Here is a 22,492-nt window from a genome sequence, read left to right as displayed (position 1 = left end):
ACGTCGCCACCCTAGTAGGAAAGCTTACTTCGGATGGATCTTTTTTTTTTATTTAATGATAATGGTTGCAGCAGCCAGAGTAACACCAGTCTCCACCTACACATGCCAAAACCCCCATACTAGTTGAAAGGATACTCACAATAGAATAAGATAGTAACTCTGGTCTCTGTTGCTCATTAAGTGCGCATGACAAGGGTTTTCCTTTCTTTTTCTTCGTATATGCATATCCAGCAGACAGAGAGGGGGGTGCTTCCCCCCAGCACACTAAAAATTACCAGTAACCATAATAGAATTTCACAGAAATTGTTCACATGCGTTTGCAAAGACATGTTTAGCTGCTGGCCGCATCAAGGCTTCTCTGATATCAGCAGTCCTAACACTACATATTGGCAGTGCCCACATAGGACCATGTGGTTTAGAAACATAGAAACATAGAATTTGACGGCAGATAAGAACCACTTGGCCCATCTAGTCTGCCCCTTTTTTTTTATCCTTTAGGCAATCTCAATCCTTTTTGAACCTTAATTCTTTGTAAGGATATTCATATGCCTATCCCAAGCATGTTTAAATTGCTCTACAGTCTTAGCCTCTACCACCTCTGATGGGAGACTATTCCACTTATCCACTACCATTTCTGTGAAGTAATTTTTCCTTAAATTTCCCCTGAACCTCCCCCCCCTCCAGTCTCAGTGTATGTCTTCGAGTTCTAATATTTCTCTTCCTTTGAAGAATGTTTCTCTCCTGAACTTTGTTAAGACCCTTGATATATTTGAAAGTTTCTATCATATCCCCCCTTTCCCTTCTCTCCTCCAAACTATACATGTTAAGATCTTTTAGCCTTTCCGGGTACATTTTGTGATGTAGGCCATGCACCATTTTAGTTGCCCTTCTTTGTACACTCTCTAATGTATTTGTCTACAGTAATACCTCATGAGAAATGTTCACACTAAAACGCATCCAGACAGAGGGCTAACTTACCTGAGAGCCACCCCTAGGATCTCCCATTAGCACTATAAGGAACAGCATGCCCTCCAAATGCTGCTTTCATTCAATGACTTCTCATACATGCAGACAAACAGTGGCAGTTGCTCAATCATTCCTGGAGATAATTATATATCAGGAGCTAGAAAGGGGGAGGGGTCACAAACAAACAGCGGACAGAGAGGGGGGTGCTTTTCCCCTCCCCCTCCCCGGTATCCCCCCAGCACACTGAAAATTACCTGTAACCATATCTGAACCTATCTGGTAATAGAATTTCAGAGAAATTGGTCACATGCATTTGCAAACACATGTTTAGCTGCTGGCCGCGTCAAGGCTTCTCCGATATCAGCAGTCCTAACACTACATAATGGCAGTGCCCACATAGGGACATGTGATTTGTCTACAGTAAGACCTCATGATAAAGGCTCATACTAAAACGCAGCCAGACAGAGGGCTACTTTACAGACACCCAACTGACTTTTCAAACAATTGGATATCCCCCATAAAGTCTCTACCAGAGCGGGAACACACCAATTTAACAAATATGTTGCTCCCTATTCAATGTCAGTCCACCTCCACCATGCCCAGAACTTTACTGGATATTATAAATAAAAGGTTGAGGAGTTGAACCAAATGCGATGCGGTCAGGGTCCCAACAGTCAAAAGGTAAGTACTGGCCCTGGAGTTAGGCACTAGGGGGAGAGATTATCTGTGGGGGGAGGTTAGGGCCAGGCTGTAGGTGGGGACGGTTAGGGCAAGGCTGTGGGAGCGGTGGGTAAGTATTAGGAGTAGGATTAGTGGTATTGGTAGGGTAGAAATATTTACCTTTGATCCATCTAGATTCTGGCTGTCAGGATCCCGCTGTCTGTATTCTGACATTCCGGATCCCTGCTGCCAGGATTTCGAACCCAACCTGAACCAAACAAAAGAAGAAAATGAAATACAGTACGTGAAAAATAACCCCACACATTTTTTCTCACAGTTTTCCCTCTTTTAGTTCAGACCAAATATTTTGTTGTCCCGCAAGCTAAAGTAAGCAGATAGGACAAATGATATACATATACTTAATGATGGTTAATCCTTTGACACATGTACATTTTACCAAATGCTCCTCAAAAATACTACATTATATAATAATAAATAGTTTTATTTCCCATATTTAAATGCAGTAGCACAATGGTATATTGGATAAAAGATACCCTGTGATAAAAATAACCATCTGCTTGTTCACACCACAAATAACCATGTAGGTACAAAGCACAGAGGTCTTATTATTTCATCATCTGTTCTCATGTTAACGCTTTTGAACATTGTCTGTTCTCTGATGCGAGACAGAAGGATGAGAATTCAAGTCAAATAAAATTGCTTCAGAGGTGAAAGATGCGCATGTTGTACACAAAACAGCACTGCAAGAAGGAGAAAGAGAAGGATAACATAAGGATAATATAATGTGAAACAGCAGAAAGTCAGGATTCTGATTGACAGGTTGAACTGCTAGGATCCTTTTCTAATTCATGCAGCTGTAAGAGTACCAGCATGCGCTGGCTACATAATAGTTGTATAATATTTCTGTTTTGCTCTATCGATCAGTACTGCAAGTTAGAAGAGGATGATAACAGCTTCCCATAGGAAATTACTTGCTTGAAACTGTAGAATTCAATAGAATATAGAGCTACCATGACACATTACAAAAATTAATGGCACATACAGTAAAGACACACAGTAGCATAGCTTCTAGTATTGTCCAAGTCTGAATCAGGATGGGGGCACGGTCGCACCATGCCAAGGGTGGGTGATTGCATCATAGGGGGATTTCAGGATGTGTGGTCTTTACCCAGTTGGATTTTTATAAAAAAAAACACACTGGGTAGGATATAATGGAATGCAATTTGCTCAAAAATTGGTCAAAAATTTGAGTTTGGCGCTAAACTCGCACATTTTTACCATCTTACAAATGTAACAGGGTGTGGGGACATGCAAACTCGCATGTTTCCTGCAAATCCCAAAACTTCCAATGGCAAAACTTGCATCCAGATGTTTTGCCATCGCCAACATACAACTTGGGGCAGATGTAATAGCATGTGAGTTTACAATTCGCACCTAAAACATTCATAAAATCTGTCCTAAAAACAGACCTAATTCAGATGGGTGCCTAGGCTAACAATTCATTTCTATAACAGGTTACATGATAGATGGGACACATACTTACTCTCTCTCTCTCTCTCTCTTTCTTTCTTTCTCTCTCTCTCTCACTCTCTGTATAAAAGGGCTCTACATGTCGTGTAATGTGTGTAAGGGGTTTTACATGGTGTAACATGTATAAGGGGTAATGGGCTCTACCTGGTGTAATGTATTTAAGGAACTCTACCTGGCATAATGTGTATAAAAGGAGTTCTACCAGTCATAATGTGTAAATAAGGGGCTCGACTTTGCATAACATGTATAAAAAGGGCTGTACTTGGCATAATGTGTATAAGGGGCCCTACCTGCTGTAAAGTGTAGAAAAGGAGCTCTACCTGCCATAACATGTATAAGAGGGTCTTCCTGGCGTACCATGTATAAATGGGGCTTTACCTGGTGTAATGTGTATACAGGGCTCTACCTGGCATAATGTATATAAGGGGCTCTACTGTAATGTGGTGTAATGTATGTAAGGGGCTCTAACATGGCATAATGTGTATGAGGTACTACTGTGTGGTGTGAATTGGTACTATTCTGTGGCCATGCCCCTATATTTTTGCGCAATGTCCCTATTTTGAATTTGAGGGGCGCCAAAGGAAACTTTAAGGCCCTGTATCTGACTATAGAGGAAAGTCATCTCTATTTATTAATTAAACCATTATAGTACTGTATGTACTATTCTTAATTACTCAAGAACCAATTTCTAATTACATTTGACTACTAGATGAAGCAGGATATTTATTTAAACATGTAAACAGGCTCAGAATGTTAAGAATCTTTATTGACACATAATGCTTCCTATTGCATTTTATGGGGGGAATTTATTAATATAAGTTACCAGGACACAAGCTCTGATTAGAGCCTATTCTGAGGATCAGTAAGTAGTAAAGTGACTACATATGCGATAACTTTACTTCTGGTTCAGACCTCGGAAGAGCAACTATGAGTGTGCAGCTGTCCAGTTATGCACGCACAATGTGAAAATATCACGATTGCCTATATGGATCACCTCGATCGCCTATTGGGATCCCAAGATCCCTCTCCAGCAGGGCTGTTCTAATGAAGCTACCAGACTAGCTTCAAATGAAGATGGCATTAGCCCACACATGCAATACTTTTTTTTTTTTTTTTTTTTTAACACACCTTCACCATAGAAATGTATGGGGATGGCTTCTGTGAGGACTTCTGCCCGAAAAGCAGGACATGCTTCTAATATCTACTTCTTTATATCTAGTTACATTTTAGGGAGATTTACAGTGTGAGATAACTGCTATGGAACCTGTTTAATACATATGGGGATCCATATGTATTGTGGTAATAAAAAAGGTTTTATCGCATCTCAGCAATAGTAGTTCTCTTGTATATAATGGTGTAGAGATGCAATGACTGGAGTTTAAAAGATTAAGTGGTCTATGTACTAAGCCGTGGAGAGAGATAAAGTGGCTGGAGATAAATTACCAACCAATCAGCTAACTGGCACTTTATCACTCACTGAGACTTAAGGGGGGTACACACTAGGCGATGTGCTCTATGAGTGATGTCATCTAGTGTGTTCCCTTCCCTACCGGGGCACTGTCGGTAGTGCGTACACACTGAGCGATATGCAAACGATATCGCTCAGTGATGTCACGCCGTGGCTAGGCTGTGCATACAGATTTTGGATGACAGTCAAAATTGAGCTGCATGCACGGCCGACAGCGAGGGTCGTTAACGACCCAAGGGGCCACGCATTCGGCACCGCTCGTCATTCGGCACCGTACACACTAGTCAATATGGTAAACGACATTGCTCAGGAAGGGCAAAATGAGTAACATCATTTACTTTATCCACAAGTGTGTATGCACCTTTAGTATATCTGCCCCTAAATATGTTTTTTAATAAACAGAGAAAACTGTTTGTTTTTTTTATTTCTTTCTTTTATGTCATGCTGTGCACAGTATTTGTGTCTGAGACTGTAAGCATATTTATTATCTTCCAATCATATTTCTGAGTACTTAGTAGATAAAATATTTCCATACAGATGTTGCATTAAGGGGCATTTTAGCATGCAAGGTATCCTGAGACTTACAGTATCTATTGCCAGTGACTTTTATGTGAACCATAAGGTTACAAAGAGAAGGGTATTTGTCCCTGTTCAATACTGGCAGTGTAAATGGTCTTGAAGCGTTCATCCTTCTTTTTAGTCATCTGGAAAAGGTCTGCATTTCTCTCTCCCAATAGCTGAGCGTTATTAAGGGAACAGTGACCCAGATACATATTTTATATGATGGCTTTGACACAGACAGAGAGCTATAGAGACAACCAGGGAAGTGCTGAGCTCATCTTGTTTTGTATTACCCAGATATGGCTATAAAACTCAGTCCTGGTACTGCTGTTTGTGCACTTTTTGCTCCTATATATAGCTTATAAAACTGTGATTTGTATTCTATTACTATAGCTTTGTACTAAGCATTCCTGGACCTAGAATATAATCAGACATACTGTATTTGTAAGATAACAGAGAAGGTACATATTCTTTAGTGGAGATGCTTTCTATGACATGTTGCATAAAAACATTATTTTTGGCAGCATGCCATCTGACAAATATAAAACAACAATTTATAAATAGCAATATAACCAAATTAAAATGATCTCTTCAAATTAGAATTACAAGGAACACAAAAAAATAAAAAAATAATACTCACAAATTCTTTGAAGTTTAGAGAGATTTAAAAAAATCATTAAAAAAAACAAATCATAAATGGTCAACCATGTTTGATGCGGTTCATGATATGTGCAAAATTTCTTAAATATGATATCCAGATATCCAATAAAGAAAAGTAATAAATTGTGGATAATGACGTAAAACATGCCCCACAGTGTCAATCTTATAGACTTCATCGGATCAGATTTATGTCCCAAAGGACTGATCAGTCTCCAGTATCTTTAAGTGAAATGGATCTGAAAAAAAAAGATGTGTTAGTTGGAATCAGTGTGATTCCTGCAGCCTAATATGGACAAATCATGGAAATTATGATAGATGTAAATAGAATAAATTTTGGGTGAGTTTAAGCAGTGTAGATTGTCAAGAATTTATTTTGCTACATTTATTTTGCTACATTTCTAAAACAACTTACAAACATATTATGTTATTTTAAATCCAGCAATCATTATGATACTGTTGGGGATTATGTGTTCTCCACAAGTGGACCAACTGTGTCATTATACAGAGAAACAGGGAATGAGGAATACTTTCCCTACCATGGGCCAATGCAGGATTTCTGCAGGAGAGTTTCCAAATATTGATTTTAGAACAGTTGTCACCAGACCAGAAAGGATGCATAATTAGTATGTAACAAGCTACAGTCTGCCCCAAACACAGTGCAGGTTATGTAACACAGTACATATATATGCCTAATTATCACGGTAAGCCACTTAGCAGGTTCTCTTTCTTGTGCGATGATTGAGCACTCAGATCTACAGACACACACACACACAGCAGACTTGGTAGGAAAACCAGCTAGTGCTGGACATGTGCAGCAGCTCCATTCCTCCCTTTGTACTATATATTGTGGCCTCTGGCCAGGCTGTGGGGAAGGGGGGTTCCAGGCAACTGGAAACCCCCCCCCCCCCCCCATCCTGCATTTATCTATGCCCACTGTACTATCGGCCCAGGACGAGGAGGAACTAAACCCTTTAAATTGCAACTGTTCCACCTACAGTTGTGTGGTTGGCATGTAAAAAATATATATTTCAGTTTCATGGTTCTTTTAAGAGAGCATATCAGGCAATGAGCAAATGTACATCCCTTCTCTGATTTTTACAGGACAGTCCTGACTTTAGTGGAGTGTCCCACCATCTAATCTTACAATTTCCCAGGTTAAATTAAAGCTACATATATGCAATCTGTTCCCAGTCCAATGAGAAGAAAATGGATTGATTTTGCTACAGTATGTGGCAAATGTATTTCGCCGAATGAGGCTAATGTATTTCTTATTATTATGAACTTGAAAAAAAATCAGCACAATAAAAAAGGAATTACAGCCCGGTATGAGGTGTATTCACTGGAGTGTGATAGCTTATATTGCTTGTAAGCAGCTATTCAAGCGTATGTAGTGCATATTATACCCAAATTATATGTTCTATTTATTTTATCAGTGCTTGTACAGCTGTTTCTTAGTGTATTTAGTTTGTTCTTATACTTCAAAAAAAATATGTTTTTGATGGAACTAGTAGGCCAAATGGCATTTATTGTTTGTGTGAATTGTATCGCACATGTTGGGTGTGTAATTATTGCAGGATAAGCATTAAAGGTTAAAGCGTTAAAGTTTACTGTCAGGTGCATATGTAAATTGTTTTGAGTGTTTCCTGATAATTTGTGACAATTACAAAACCCTGTTAGGTGTTATTGCTGCTAATGGATTACTTAAACATTGCATAAATATATTTGTGCAACAGAAATAGAGTATTTCCCGTCTTGGATCTCTTTGAGTGCGACTGCAGCAATGGTATCTATTGTCTTATGTTCAGAGGTTTGTTTCTACAATTTGGGGCAAATACTGTATACTCCTGTAGATTGCATTTAAAAATACATATATTTTCACCTACACAGTCATTATGATTGCCTTTCAAACCTAACTAAATAGCTTAGCAGGGCTCCTCACCATGGGGCTGATGTATAGTTGCATCCATGATTCGTTTTGTGGACGAATCATGAGATTTTTACCATTGCACATACTTTGTAGCCAATGCATACGCAACTACAAGCAACTACGGGTTTGTGGGGCTAATTCAAACCTCGGGCTATTCAATTAGTCCCAAAGTGGGCCTGCCAGCCGCACTCATAGTGGAGTTTTTTTACGATGCGAAAAAAAATCCCCAATAACTAGTGGGTTAATGGGTGCCGCAACCTTCTTAACACACAAATCAGTGAACTTTTAATGGAATCTGTGTGTTAACGCCCATTAACACATTCATTTAACGCAAATTAACAAGGGTGTCAGGTGAAAGTAGTGTGCCATTGAATAGCCCCGGGCATTAAAGCCCGAGGCTACCATCATTTTTCACCCGTGGTGTTAACTTAACACCTGCAATTTGTACATGGGTCCTTCCTGGGTGTAACCCGCCATGAGACCCCTTTCAGACTGGCAACGCAACCCGGCAATATGCCAGGGTCGGGTTGCCATTAGGGGTGGTAGCAGAGGCTGCGCCGGCATCATCAAGGGTGAGTGCGGAGGTGGTGCTTGGAGATTAGATAATTTTCATGCCACCTCCTCCATTCTGTGAATGGGTCCCGGATCATATCGACCGGGGTTATCCATTCACACCCCACCTAACACAGTAATAACCGTGGGATAACCCTGCTTTATTTCTGGGTTGAAATACTGGGTCTGGTGACTCGGGAATATAGGAGTTAGCCATTTCATACCGCACACCGACCCGCGTCAACCCGGCAATTTACCGGGTTATTTGTGCGGTGTGAAAGGGGTATTAATTATACACACCTGTATCTCTAGCTGCCTCTGATGGGAGAATACTTAACCCCCAAATATTTCCTAATGTTCCAAAAGCCAGGAAGAAGTTGGGTCAAAGCTGCAGCTTTTGTCTGAAAGCGGTATAAGAGTTGTATGCAACTCAGTTGCACAACCACTTGCAGCTGAAGGGGCGTAAATGGTCATCAGTGCCAGGGCCATCTTAAGGTATAGTCACACTGGGTACTGCCCAGGGCCCCACAATTCTAGGGGCTTTCAAGCAGGGGCGGGTGGTGGCCACACAATCATAGCGGCAAGGAAGCATTCTCCACCTGCCTCCCATCCTGCAGCTAGACAGTGAATGGCTGTCAGCATGCTGATTGGGGAATAACTGGAGCTACCCACCAATCAGAGTCCTGACACCATTCACTATATGTAAGCATGTGGAGAGACATCACAGGACTGCAGGAGTGACATGTTAAACATTTTTTCATTGGTTCCTGTGAATGGCTGTGTAGGGGCCCGAGTGCATTGCTTTGCCTAGGGCCTACAATGTTGTTAACACGGCCCTTTTAATCGCAAGGACATTCAAACCTTGGCTGGGTGTACTGAGAGCGTGTCAAGGTTATGTAGATGTTACTGTAGAATTACGATTTTTTTTTCTTGTGTGCATGCATCTGAACCGATCATATGCAGCTTTGAGCAACTACTACCCATCTCAGCTGCATTTCCACTTACAACTGGTCTCACGTGTAATTAGTTGGCAACTGAGGGGTCACACATGGGATGAATTATCTGAGGTTGCGTTAGGGGCATGTAGGTGGAGTTACAAGATATAAGGAGTTGAGTGTAAGCAGAAAGCTGACAAGTATAAGAACTGTGACAGCACCTGACATACCCTTTGTCTATTGTTTGCCTTGGACAGTTACATGTGTGTGCGTGGAGTGGACCCATTCGCTCCACAGGGATCTTTCAATAGTATTTATCACATATATTAAGTGCTAGCAAGATTCCTGATTATCTGTACATAGTTCAAACAGAAATGTATGCTCATTCTCTGTATCAGAATGTCACATGGCAGATGAACGAAGGCTTGATGTACCATACAAATCTATAACTACCATGGCTTCAAGGCATAGCAAATATGTAAGGTTTTATGCAACATAGATTCACAAAACACAAGGGTGGTCATTCCGAGTTGATTGCTAGCTGAAAATGTTCGCTGCGTAGCGTTGATGCAAAAAAAGGCATTTCTGCGCATGCGTATGTGGCGCAATGCGCACACGCGACGTACTTTCACAACAGCTGATGTAGTTTCACACAAGGTCTAGCAAAGCTTTTCAGCCGCACTGGTGGCCGCAGAGTGATTGACATGAAGTGGCCGTTTCTGGGTGTCAACTGACCGCTTTCAGGGAGTGTTCAGAAAAACGCAGGCATGGCTGGGCGAACGCAGGTCGTGTTTGTGACGTCAAAACAGGAACTGAACAGTCTGAAGTGATCGCAAGCGCTGAGTAGGTCTGGAGCTACTCTGAAACTGCACAATTTTTTTTTGCAGTCGCTCTGCGATCCTTTCGTTCGCACTTCTGCTAAGCTAAAATACACTCCCAGAGGGCGGCGGCTTAGCGTTTGCACGGCTGCTAAAAACAGCTAGCGAGCGAACAACTCGGAATGACCCCCAATATAATATAACATCAGTGAGGTTTTTTTTTTTTAAACTTCTGTGCTGAGCAATTTACTTCCTGTAGTAATCATGCATTCCACACAGGGGCAGATTACTTGGGGATTACAACTGGTATCACTGAGGGTGCTTGACCAACCTTGCTCTGAGGTACAAACACAACAATGCAGCATCCAATCTGCAATTCTATCATCTGTCCACAGAGAATTATTATTTTTGCACTGAGCATTATACAACCTGACAGAGTGTGAAATATCCAGCCTATAACTTACCTCACAAGCAGTGGCGTAAATTCGTCACAATTGCCCAGAGACAAGCTCATAACAATTGCCCCCTCCCCCCCTTATATTTAGATAAATATATGTGTGTGTGTGTGTGTGTGTGTGTGTGTGTGTGTGTGTGTGTGTGTGTGTGTGTAGTGTCCTGATTTTTTTTATATACTGTATTTATACATTTCATTGTCTTTTATTTTAAATCACACATTTCTTAGCAGTCATACCCAGGATTAGAACCTACTGACAGCACTTTACTGATGGAGCTATTTGCTCTAGTACAGGAAGCATGAGAATTGTAACTGTATGAAGTTATGTGTAATTGTCAGAGAAGTAACTTCATATAGTGAAAAGATAGCGGCAGCCATCAATTAACTTACTTCAATGGTGTCACAGAACGGGGGGAGAAGAGGCCCCTTCAGAGCAGGAGCCCGTCTGCAGATGACTCCGTTGCCTCCCAGAGTTTTGCCTCTGCTCACAAGTCACAACATATAAGATTGGAAATCTGGACAGTAAAACTCGAGCCCCAGTTCATCCAAACTACATTATGCCCATACATCATTTCCTACATCAGGACCATATATCCCTTTAGGCTAATGAAATCAGAGCTTTTGCTATATTCACCAGTATTATAAATGCCACAACCTAATTAATGCCTGGCAATTGTAGCACCATGAGCCAAATGTGATAACCTGAAATTGAATGTGACTTAGGAAGAATGCAAGGCCAACTTATGTGTACACTTTTATTAATTCCTGACTATGATAAGCAGCTCATTCAGCATAAGCCCTCTGTTGATAACTAAGAATTAATGCAGGGTGTACTGACGGAGCAAGGCTGCAGTGATTTACAGGTCAGTAGGAAAGCTCTGTGATGGAAGAGAGAATCTTTAATAATTCCAGCTTGCGATGATAAGAGAGAAACATGCATTGAAATTTTCGGCACAAGGTCATTACTTTTGAGATCACATTGCTACAGATGATTTTGTAGTTAAAATTTATTTTTCCATTCAGAGCAATGGAATACATAGAAAACAAAGGCATGCACTGCAAAACAACAAAGAACAATGTCAAACATGGAGTTTCATAATAAACAGTGAAGTTATAAACATGCCAGACAAAGCCCCATAAAGCAATAAATCAGTACAAACCTGGTATAATATTGCCTAGTCTACCATATCATGCCCACATGGGTGAGAGGCAGCCAGTCAAGAGAAAAGATTTGAAAGGAGCAAAATATCACTTTGTAAAAACACAAAGGGATCTATTTAGTAAGCAAGATCAAGGCTTTGCTCTAGTATTATTGCTCGATAAAGACTAAGTTTTATTTGTCACTATTTAGGAAACAGAGAAAAATGGCCTTTTCTTGTCTCTAATAACAGTGCTGCAGGCCCCACTGGTTTTAATGCAGATTGCGCACAAACTGTATTTAATAAAATTAGAGCAGCAGAGCTTCTGTATAACACATGACACCATCTCAGGATGGCGTTATGTGCACCCTCAGGAGAGAAAAGCAGGAAGAGACGGCTCTCTTCCTGCTCTATCCCATACTGCATGGTGCCTTCCAGCCTCTTTGCCCGAGAGCTGCATTTGCACAAGATGCATGCCATTTGTCATAAAGGTGAAAGGCATTTGGGCTTTATTGTCTTCTAGCCGGGTCAGACCTTTGCCTCTAGGTCTGTCTCGGAACCAACCTAATAGAAATGTGGAAATAAAAGGAAAGGGAAAGCAGCGATGTCATTATGCTGCTTTTTACTTTTCTTTTTATATAGAGCCCTAAGACTTTGTTGCATCTGGATTTTGATTGAATCAATGGGGGAAGAGGTATCTTCTGCTAACATTCGAAACTCATTCCATGTGGCATGGATTTTTTTTTTTTTTTAGACATCTGTTTATTTGAAACAGAAAAAAAGGAGAAAGCACAAGTCAAAACACCAATTATTAGACTTGAGCAAAGTAGATTGTCATAGCAGATGGAAAGAGATGCAGGAAAACTGTATTCAGAGTCAGACCTAGAATAATAATGACAAGAAATGCACAGACACAAAGATATCAAAGAAGGGACAATGCCATATTGGTGACTCCAAAGACAATATAAATTTTAAACAATGTGCGAGAAAGTAATGTACAAAACCATATAGAACATATAGATATGATGACAAAGAAACAAAAACCTAATACAGGTTGAGTATCCCTTATCCAAAATGCTTGGGACCAGAGGTATTTTGGATATCGGATTTTTTCGTATTTTGGAATAATTGCATACCATAATGAGATATCATGGTGATGGGACCTAAATCTAAGCACAGAATGCATTTATGTTACATATACACCATATACACACAGCCTGAAGGTAATTTTAGCCAATATTTTTTATAACTTTGTGCATTAAACAAAGTGTGTGTACATTCACACAATTCATTTATGTTTCATATACACCTTATATACACAGCCTGAAGGTCATTTAATACAGTATTTTTAATAACTTTGTGTATTAAACAAAGTTTGTGTACATTGAGCCATCAGAAAACAAAGGTTTCACTATCTCACTCTCACTCAAAAAAGTCCGTATTTCGGAATATTCCGTATTTCGGAATATATGGATATGTGATACTCAACCTGTAATAAAAATGAGACCGACAACAGACAAGGGAAAAAAAGGGAGGAAGGAAAGGAAAGGCAAGGGAAGGGCATAGGACAAACAAGAGCATCATTAGACAATCACTATGCAATCATAAAGTTATGAAGCGTCAGTCAAGTGTTCACTGAGGAACTAATATAATGACACCAAAAGAAAATAGCAAAGAAAGTGAATAGTTTGGTTCACCTAAAGAGGAGGAGGCATCTAGTTTGCTGTATTAGAACCAAGTGGTGGACTCAAACAGTCTGTTAATGTGAGCTCAGGTTGGTTCATCTAAATGAGAACTATAGAGTCCCCACTTTTGCTCAAATCGGAGCACACCTTTTTCGATGTTTTGCAGGGTGGATTTCCAGTCAAAATAAAGAATTTGCAGCAGAATATACTTGACTATACTTATAAAAGGTGGAGTTTAACAGTCCAGTCAAGCAATATTGCTCTCTTGGTTACCTTCACTATAGTAGTGAGGAATAGCAGAACTGACGTTTTTGTGGGCCCAAGGAGCAATTGTTTAAGTTAGAGCAGAGGGTCCTTTCTTAACCACTAAACTAACAATTTTTTCCCTGCAAAACCGTGTAGAAATTGTTGTTGATTTTTATTACTTATTAAAGTTTAAAAAGTATTTTTAATAATATATTCAAATATTTTATTTAAAAAAAATATATATCTAGGGGGTGTTTTGTACTGCACCATTCCCCCCGCCCTGTGTCCATAGGCCCCTATTATAAAATAACTTCCCACCCACCCCCCATTGGCAATAGACCCCCCTGTAGTCTTAAACCATAATAATAGTAACCCTACACCACCTAAGTAGCTGGGGGGAAAAAATAATGCTTTATAAACTTCCCCCCACCCACCGTGTAAAAAGCCCAAATTTTGCACAGGCACACCCACACCCACACTGTGACCAATTAATTTTTTTTATTAATATCTTACCCCCCACCCCCTCTAGCATCATTAATCTTTTTTGTTTGATATTCCCTCTCCGTATCACTGACCTGGTTTGGGAGTGTTGTGGACTCGGGGCTTCTTCCGATGACCGGGAAGAGGAACCGCCACTGGGTCGTAGTAGAGATGGCCGGATGTAGGTCTTCCTCATGCAGAACTAAGACGGCAGGCGGGAGGCCCAGAGGAATTCTTGTAGGTCTCCTGTAAGACAAGACTTGTAGAAATAATGAAGGCTGGGGTACTGAGATATTGGAGACACTGTGGTATTGAAGGCACTGAGGTACTGGGAGTACAGGGAGTGCTGGGAGACCCTTGGAGGCACGGAGGTGTTTGGAGGCACGGAGGTGCTTGGAGGCACGGAGGTGTTTGGAGACACCGAGGTGTTTGGAGGGACGAGGTGCTTGGAGGCACGAGGTGCTTGGAGACACGGAGGTAACTGGAGGCACGGAGGTGCTTTGAGGCGCGGAGGTGCTTGGAGGCACGGGGTGCTTGGAGGCACGAGGTGCTTGGAGGCACGGAGGTGCTTGGAGGCACGGAGGTAACTGGAGGCACGGAGGTAACTGGAGGCACGGAGGTAACTGGAGGCACGGAGGTGCTTGAGGCGCGGAGGTGCTTGGAGGCACGAGGTGCTTGGAGGCACGAGGTGCTTGGAGGCACGGAGGTGCTTGGAGGCACGGAGGTAACTGGAGGCACGGAGGTAACTGGAGGCACGGAGGTAACTGGAGGCACGGAGGTGCTTGAGGCGCGGAGGTGCTTGGAGGCACGAGGTGCTTGGAGGCACGAGGTGCTTGGAGGCACGGAGGTGCTTGGAGGCACGGAGGTGCTTGGAGGCACGAGGTGCTTGGAGACACGGAGGTAACTGGAGGCACGGAGGTGCTTGTAGGCACAGGATGCTTGGAAGCACAGGTTGCTTGTAGGCACAGGATGCTTGCAGGGACAGGATGCTTGGAAGCACAGGATGCTTGCAGGGACAGGATGCTTGGAAGCACAGGATGCTTGCAGGGACGAGGGAGCTCTGGATCATAGCTTCCACAGGAGAAACGAAGATACTCAGGCATCGGATCTCTGCCTGGTATCTGATTTTAAATTCCCCGCCCTAGCCTGATTGGCGGAGCAGGCAGGTGACGTCAGACCTGCTCCGCCTCCTTGCCCTTGCTTGTGATGGCGGCGCCCTTGCTTCCGGGAAGCCGCCGGAGAGCAGCGCCGACCCGCCGCTGAAGCCGGAGACTGACAGGGGAAGAGAGGCGCCGGGCAGACCAGGCCACCCGCAGGGACAAGCGCGGTCGCCGCTGCCCGAGGTTCGTGACAGTACCCCCTCCTCCAGGAGTGGCCCCTGGACACTTCCCGGGCTTAGTCGGATGTCTGGAGTGGAAGATCCGAATCAGACGAGGAGCCGTTACTTCAGTAGCCCCAATCCAACTTCTCTCCTCAGGTCCATAACCCTTCCAGTCCACCAAGTACTGTAATTTTTTATGAAGATAACGAGAGTCCAGAATAGCTTTGATTTCAAACTCCGCTCCAGCTTCTGCCACTACGGACGTTGGCCTTGGGAGTGCTGAGTGGAATCGATTCAGTATGAGGGGACGGAGTAGAGAAACATGGAAGGCGTTAGGTATGCGAAGATGGGCAGGCAAACCCAGTTTACAGACCACAGGATTTAAGACTTGTAGCACAGGGTAAGGACCGATGAACCTTGGAGCGAATTTCATGGTGGGCACCTTCAACCGGAGATTCCGTGTGGACAGCCATACCCTGTCCCCAACTTTATATTGAGGTGCGGCTTGCCGTTTCTTATCTGCAAAGAACTTGTACCGAACAGAAACCTGCTTAAGATTAGCATGAACCTTTCTCCAAATTTGTCCAAAGTGTCGTAGAGTGGACGCTACAGCAGGAACCTCTATTATCGGAAGGCTTGGAAATTCCGGAACACGGGGATGGAACCCGTAGTTGACGAAAAATGGTGATTCCCCAGTGGAAGAATGAAACAAATGGTTATGGGCAAACTCCGCCCAAGGCAACAACTCCACCCAGTTGTCCTGTGAAGGAGAGAGATACAACCGAAGAAAAGTCTCTAGATCTTGATTGACTCGTTCCGTTTGTCCATTTGTTTGGGGATGATAAGCCGACGAAAACTTAAGTTTAATGTGTAGAGTTGAACAAAGGGCTTTCCAAAACCTGGCGGTGAACTGTACTCCACGGTCAGAAACAATCTCTTGTGGCAACCCATGCAAACGAAAATGTTCTCGGATAAACAATAGAGCCAGTTTCGGTGCTGTCGGAAGACCAGTCAAGGGCACAAAGTGTGCCATCTTCGAAAAACGGTCAACGATAACCCAAACGGTGTTGCAACCCTTGGAACAGGGCAAGTCAGTGATGAAGTCCATGGAAATGTGAGTCCAGGGTCTCACAGGGATAGGCAGAGGACGAAGTAACCCTGCAGGAGGCAGACGAGGAGATTTATGTTGTGTACATTGGGGACATGAATTAACGCAATCTTGTACATCCTTCCTCATGGTGTTCCACCAGTAAGACCTTTGCAGAAACTTGTACATCTTCTGAGCGCCGGGATGACCGGAAAACTTGGAGTTATGGACCCACCGTAGTATTCCTGGGCGGAATCTAGCTGGTACGGACATTCTTCCAGGAGGAGGAGCTGGAGTAGTTAAAGCAGCAGAGACAGAAACTGGATTCAGAATTAAACCCCGCTCCGGAGGTTCATCCTCGTCTGTGGGAACCTGTGAACGGGAAAGCGCATCTGCTTTAATATTGAGAGTCCCGGCACGGTACTTGATAATGAACGAGAATCGGGAAAAGAAAAGTGCCCATCTCGCCTGGCGAGGATTCAAACATTGTGCGGATTTGATGTACAGTAAATTCTTGTGATCCGTGTAGATGGTAAACACATGTTTAGCCCCTTCTAGAAGATATCTCCATTCTTCCAAGGCAGATTTGATTGCCAAGAGTTCCTGGTCTCCAATAGAGTAATTTCGTTCGGCTGGAGAGAATTTACGAGAGTGGAAGCCACACGGATGTAATTTCTTATCAGAGGAATGCTGGGAGAGGACAGCCCCCACCCCGACTGAAGATGCATCAACTTCTAAGAAGAAGGGTTCCTCGAAATTTGGTTGTTGGAGAACTGGAGCCGTCGTGAAAGCTAACTTTAAGCGAGAAAAAGCTACAATGGCTTCCGGAGGCCACAAACTAGGATTAGAACCCTTTCTCGTCAGGGCAGTAATGGGTGCAACAATGGTGGAGAAACCTTTAATGAATTTCCTGTAGTAGTTCGCAAAGCCCAGGAACCTTTGTATTGCTTTCAGGGAAAGAGGCTGAGTCCAATCACGAATGGCCGACAACTTTTCCGGATCCATGCGAAGCTCCGTCCCCGAGATGACATAACCGAGGAACGGAATAGATGTTACTTCAAAGGTACATTTGGAAAGCTTGGCGTAGAGATGATTCTCTTGTAAACGGTGTAGCACCTCTTTGACTTGAGTCCTGTGTTCGACAAGATTCTTGGAAAAAATCAGTATGTCGTCCAGATATACCACAACGCTCTGATACAGCATATCACGAAAGATTTCGTTGACGAATCCCTGGAAAACCGCGGGAGCATTACTAAGACCAAACGGCATCACCAAGTATTCGTAATGCCCATCTCGGGTATTAAAGGCAGTCTTCCATTCATCCCCCTCTCGGATGCGTATAAGATTATAAGCTCCTCTCAAGTCGAGTTTTGAAAAAATGCGGGCACCACGAACCCTATCAAATAACTCTGTGATTAGTGGCAAGGGGTATTTATTCTTAATAGTAATGTCGTTTAGGCCGCGGTAGTCGATGCATGGTCTCAACCCCCCGTCCTTTTTCTTCACGAAAAAGAAGCCTGCACCAGCAGGGGAGGAAGAGGGGCGAATGAATCCCTTGAGCATATTGGACTTAATATACTCCGACATGGCTTGAGTCTCGGGAAGAGACAGAGGATATGTGCGACCACGAGGTGGCGTCTTCCCTGGGACAAGGTCAATAGGGCAGTCCCAAGGCCTGTGAGGTGGTAACAGGTCAGCAGCTTGTTCCGAAAATACGTCCTTGTACCCTTGATATGCCTCCGGAATGTGCTCTTCATCCGTTTTGGAGGTAACACGGAGCGGACAAACAGGAGTAAGACAATTAGTGTGACAAAAGGAACTCCAGGACAGAATTTGTGACGACTTCCAATCGATGTGGGGGTTATGACTTTTCAGCCAAGGCATTCCAAGAACCAGATCATGGGGCATTTCTGGGATTACCAAGAGTTCCAAATCTTCCTGATGTAGAGCCCCGACCCGCAGCTTAACTGGCCCCGTGCGCCACATTATGAGACCTTTGGAAATTCTAGTCCCGTTGATAGCCGTCAGTGAAATTGGCCGCTCGATAGGCCGTAACTTTAAACCCAAACTTTGGGCACAGAAGGAAGAAACGAAGTTCCCTGCAGCTCCGGAATCCAATAGGGCTTCACAAGACCTGGAGACTGAATTGGAGACTAGAGTTACTGGAAGCAAGCAGTCCGAAGTTGGAGAAGCTTTTGTCGTAACTCCCAGCTTGACTCCTCCGGAACAAGCTAGGTCTGCCCGTTTCCCGGACGGACTTTACAAGATTTAAGAAAATGATCTGCGGCTCCACAGTAAAGGCAGAGTTTACCCTCACGACGACGCTGTCGTTCTTCCGGAGACAGTCGGGAGCGGTTAATTTGCATGGGCTCATCTGAGCTAGGTGAGGCCACCGGCCTAGGAGTAGGATTCCGGAACCTGGAACGATCCGAACGGTTACGTTCTCTTCCACGCTCCTGCATCCGAAGATCCACCTTGACGCAAAGGGAAATCAAATCTTCTAATGGATCCGGCAGATCTCTAGTAACCAGCTCGTCTTTCAGCCGGTCGGAAAGACCGTTCCAGAAGGCAGCTCTCAGGGCATCATTATTCCAGCGTAGTTCGGAAGCAATGGTCTGGAAATGAACCACGTACTGGCCCACGGAACGGGCGCCCTGCCGAACACGGAGCAAATCGGAAGAAGCAGTGGTCATTCTGCCGGGCTCGTCGAAAATCCTTCGAAAGGACGAGATGAAGTTGGTGTAGTTGGAAACCATGGGATCAGATCGTTCCCATAATGGAGACACCCAATCCAAAGCAGAACCTTCCAACAGAGAAATAATATATGCTACCTTGGACCGGTCTGTAGGAAAGTTGTGTGCAAGTAGCTCGAAATGTACCTCGCACTGGTTCAAGAAACCACGACAATTTTTGGGATTCCCATTATAGCGGGACGGAGTAGGCAACTGAAGGCGTGGAGTGACACCGGCCGATGGTTGAACATTGCTGGCAACGGCAACTGGTGCGACTGCTGGAACAGGAGCCGGAATTACTGAGGCCAGAGACGCCTGAATCTGATCCAGACGCCCGGACAACTGCTGGAGGTACTGCATCACCTGACCTTGTGCTGCTTCCTGACTTTGCACTCGAGAAGCCAGGTTCTGGATGGCACTAGAGTCCGTGTTCCGATCCCCCGAGTCCATGTGGCCTGAGTATACTATCACTGACCTGGTTTGGGAGTGTTGTGGACTCGGGGCTTCTTCCGATGACCGGGAAGAGGAACCGCCACTGGGTCGTAGTAGAGATGGCCGGATGTAGGTCTTCCTCATGCAGAACTAAGACGGCAGGCGGGAGGCCCAGAGGAATTCTTGTAGGTCTCCTGTAAGACAAGACTTGTAGAAATAATGAAGGCTGGGGTACTGAGATATTGGAGACACTGTGGTATTGAAGGCACTGAGGTACTGGGAGTACAGGGAGTGCTGGGAGACCCTTGGAGGCACGGAGGTGTTTGGAGGCACGGAGGTGCTTGGAGGCACGGAGGTGTTTGGAGACACCGAGGTGTTTGGAGGGACGAGGTGCTTGGAGGCACGAGGTGCTTGGAGACACGGAGGTAACTGGAGGCACGGAGGTGCTTTGAGGCGCGGAGGTGCTTGGAGGCACGGGGTGCTTGGAGGCACGAGGTGCTTGGAGGCACGGAGGTGCTTGGAGGCACGGAGGTAACTGGAGGCACGGAGGTAACTGGAGGCACGGAGGTAACTGGAGGCACGGAGGTGCTTGAGGCGCGGAGGTGCTTGGAGGCACGAGGTGCTTGGAGGCACGAGGTGCTTGGAGGCACGGAGGTGCTTGGAGGCACGGAGGTAACTGGAGGCACGGAGGTAACTGGAGGCACGGAGGTAACTGGAGGCACGGAGGTGCTTGAGGCGCGGAGGTGCTTGGAGGCACGAGGTGCTTGGAGGCACGAGGTGCTTGGAGGCACGGAGGTGCTTGGAGGCACGGAGGTGCTTGGAGGCACGAGGTGCTTGGAGACACGGAGGTAACTGGAGGCACGGAGGTGCTTGTAGGCACAGGATGCTTGGAAGCACAGGTTGCTTGTAGGCACAGGATGCTTGCAGGGACAGGATGCTTGGAAGCACAGGATGCTTGCAGGGACAGGATGCTTGGAAGCACAGGATGCTTGCAGGGACGAGGGAGCTCTGGATCATAGCTTCCACAGGAGAAACGAAGATACTCAGGCATCGGATCTCTGCCTGGTATCTGATTTTAAATTCCCCGCCCTAGCCTGATTGGCGGAGCAGGCAGGTGACGTCAGACCTGCTCCGCCTCCTTGCCCTTGCTTGTGATGGCGGCGCCCTTGCTTCCGGGAAGCCGCCGGAGAGCAGCGCCGACCCGCCGCTGAAGCCGGAGACTGACAGGGGAAGAGAGGCGCCGGGCAGACCAGGCCACCCGCAGGGACAAGCGCGGTCGCCGCTGCCCGAGGTTCGTGACACTCCGCCAACCTCATTTGCTATTGATTCACCCCATAGGCATAACCTCCCTTCCCCCACCATATGCAAAGTGTAGAGTTTGTGTCAGGGGGGGCTGATGACCAGTCCCTCCACTGCAGCTGATCTCTGCACTCGCAAAAATGTGCTGGAAGAGGAACTAAGTTCCTTCCCAGCACTGTTCTTCCAAGAGCATGCGCTCCCGAATGCCAACCACAAGGCTTTCTGGGGTGTGATTCCAGAAGTGATGTCAGCAGTCAGAGACTGCAACTTCACTCCAGGGAATCCAGGGAGCCAGAGGAGATCCGTTCTGCAAGAGATCTCCTAATATACAGGATGGGGACACAACGTGATGCGACCTGGCCAGGTAACATGCCCCTGGCTCGGTTTGGATCACATGCGATAGTGCCAGGCAAGTGGTTAAATGGAGGTAAAGGAGTGTTTTAATAAAGGACATAAGGGTCTATTCATAAAGAAAGTAATAACAGAATTGGTCGACGCGATATATACATGGTCAATTCACATTATTATGACCATCTCCTATGTCGGCAGCGCGTAGCCCAAGAAATATATCACGTGTCGAGCGCTGGCTTGGTGGGTATATAAGGTGTGCGATAGGCCGTCTGCACACAGTCACTCGTTGCTGTCATGGGTAAAAGGGGCGATTTATCAGAGTTGCAAAAAGGAATGATTCGGGTCAAGGATGGCATTATTTCTAAAACAGCGCAGTTTGTGAACTGTTTGCGTGCTGCTGTGGTGAAGGTGTATCGTGACTGGACAGATGGCACCATTGTGAAAAACTGATGTGGAAACTGCGGTGCACCACGTGCCATTGATGTGAGAGGTGAACGTCGGCTACTAAGGTGTGTTAGGCGGCTACCAGCTGTGTGTCTAAAACAACAGTTCAGCCCGTCTAGCTTATGTCCGTGCTGCACACGACGGTTATTCTGGCTATTAGCTGGTGGTCATAATAATGTGACTCGATCGTGTAGCTTTGATAAGTAGCAATTCATTAATACTTACCCTTCCGGCAATGCGATCCGTTATCCAGGGATCTGGTGATCCCATATTCAGCTGCGGTATTCTCTGCGTAGTGTAAAGTCAGTCAGCAACTGAGGTCAAGGGTGGCTGCAGTGGCTGCTGGGAGTTCAGGGGTGGAGCAAGATCCAGGTGTCGGGCAGAGAGCTTCCCTGCTGTTTCCGCACTGATGTTCAGATTACATCATCCTGAGATGGAGAATCTGAACACACTGGAGAAGCTGAATGCAGGGCTTGCTGTCCTTTCATAAATCACACTCACCAGACTAAAGTATGGTGATGCGAGTCAGGCAAGGAGTTGAGGTGTTGCTGAAGAAGTCAGGAACTTATCCATACTAACCTGCTCTGTGAATAGCCTGATGCAGAGAAAAGCCCTGTTTTCCGCAAAACAGTGTTTTTCTCTGCTTTATGAATTGATCCCATAAACTTATCCCAAAACTTCTGGATTTTACCACACTCCCAAAAGTTATGAAAGAAGGTGACTG

The 22,492-nt window shown here is 44.7% G+C and overlaps 1 protein-coding gene and 1 long non-coding RNA gene across 3 annotated transcripts in view; one reads left to right on the top strand and one right to left on the bottom strand.

Annotated features, from left to right (window-relative positions):
- SEZ6L (seizure related 6 homolog like) overlaps positions 1-22,492 on the top strand; it is a 607,177-nt gene that overhangs the window by 276,880 nt on the left and 307,805 nt on the right. The gene's annotated exons all lie outside the window — the stretch shown is intronic.
- On the bottom strand, positions 1,976-22,077 carry LOC134889176 (uncharacterized). Its single transcript, XR_010171225.1, has 3 exons — positions 21,994-22,077; positions 5,847-6,102; positions 1,976-2,387 (listed from the first exon to the last, which is right to left on the bottom strand). It is a non-coding gene; the product is annotated as an uncharacterized LOC134889176 (long non-coding RNA).

Source organism: Pseudophryne corroboree, chromosome 1 (genome assembly GCF_028390025.1).
Source record: "Pseudophryne corroboree isolate aPseCor3 chromosome 1, aPseCor3.hap2, whole genome shotgun sequence".
NCBI classification, from domain to species: Eukaryota; Metazoa; Chordata; class Amphibia; order Anura; family Myobatrachidae; genus Pseudophryne; species Pseudophryne corroboree.
Note: the sequence above shows the minus strand (reverse complement) of the source record. Positions and strands in the feature narration are given on the sequence as shown.